We start from the raw sequence: 1,466 nt of genomic DNA on the forward strand, positions 1-1,466 counted from the left end.
CCCCCAGTCTTCTGCCCCTCAGTCTTCTGCCCCTCAGTCTTCTGCCCCTCAGTCTTCTGCCCCTCAGTCTTCTGCCCTTCAGTCTTCTGCCCCTCAGTCTTCTGCCCCTCAGTCTTCTGCCCCTCAGTCTTCAGCTTAGCACAGATGGCTCTGATAACCCGGACCAACCACCATGCCCTGGAGCTTCCCAAAGACCCTGAATCTCAGTTAGGATGGCATTGTGATCAGAGATATGGATGCCCATCAAACAAAGTCTCCAAGGCCCCTTAGGGCAACTCAGACAGGCAACAGGTTGCCCACACTCCCAAGGCGGTTGCTGCTTGTAGCCATGGCATCCTAGGCCCCCATGAGGAAAGTTACCCAGAGGCCTCGTTGGCTGCAGGCACGGACCGTAGTTCTCACATCTCTTTCATCTTCTGTGTGTGGAAGGAGGCTGCTTGCCCGGTGCATCTTTGCCTGTGTGTGCATAAGCACAGCTCTATAAAGGGAGAGACTTTTCCCATCTGACATACATAGACATTAGGGTGAGTAATCCTGTCCCCCCGGGTTGCCAGGCAGTTCTGGTATTTAGATTGATTTTTAGCTCATGATACTTACAGAGATTTAATTATCCCAGAAATCTAATGTTCGTGTTAATTTGGGAGAGGAGAGCGATCTCATTTCTTAAGCAGAGCCAAACATCTTGAGGGCTGCTTGATTTGTAGCTGCAGAAAAACTGCCAGCAAAACTCCGGAGCAAGCTGTTCTACCCTTGCAACCCGAGATGGATGGAGAGGGGATTCCGGCATTTCCAAAGGCTCTCGAACTCTCCCAAGACACCTAAAATATTTTGCTAGAGAAAAACTGGAGGATTTGCCAGGCAGTGGTGGCACACGCCTTTAATCCCAGCACTTGGGAGGCAGAGGCAGGCGGATTTCTGAGTTCAAGGCCAGCCTGGTCTACAGAGTGAGTTCCAGGACAGCCAGGGCTGCACAGAGAAACCCTGTCTCGAAAAACAAAAAGCATAAAGCCTTAGAGCTGCTGGGTCAGCAAGCCTACTATTGCTTTTGTTTTTGAAACAGGGCGTCATGTAGCCCAGCCAGGCCTTATTAGCTTGTTGCTGAGAGCAACATTGAATTCCTAATCCCCCTGCCTCTACCCCTCAGGTGCTGTACCACCATATCTGCCTCTGGTTTATTTTCAGATGAAACAGACCCACAAACAAAACAAAAGAAGCAAAATGCTGGACAAGATGCTGTGCCTTTAAGCCCAGCACTCTTAGAGTCAGACACAGGTGAAAGTCTGTGAGTTCGAGGGCAGCCTAACCTATAGAACAACTTTCAGATCAGCCAGGGCTACACTGTGAGACTCTCAAGGGTTTAAAAAAAGCAAAACAGACAGTGAACAGGCTCAGCGGTTAAGCTGCTGTTGCAGGGGATCTGAGTTTTGATCCCAGAGCTCACAACTGTCCGTGATTCCAGTCAGTCC

General features: G+C 50.1%; 1 non-coding gene across 1 annotated transcript; it reads right to left on the bottom strand.

Moving 5' to 3' along the window:
- Nucleotides 1-248: 248 nt before the first annotated feature.
- Nucleotides 249-382, bottom strand: LOC114635237. The gene has a single exon (XR_003713446.1). It is a non-coding gene; the product is annotated as a small nucleolar RNA SNORA70 (small nucleolar RNA).
- Between the last annotated feature and the right edge of the window lie 1,084 nt (nucleotides 383-1,466).

This window comes from Grammomys surdaster, unplaced genomic scaffold (genome assembly GCF_004785775.1).
Source record: "Grammomys surdaster isolate TR1022 unplaced genomic scaffold, NIH_TR_1.0 71884, whole genome shotgun sequence".
NCBI lineage: Eukaryota > Metazoa > Chordata > Mammalia > Rodentia > Muridae > Grammomys > Grammomys surdaster.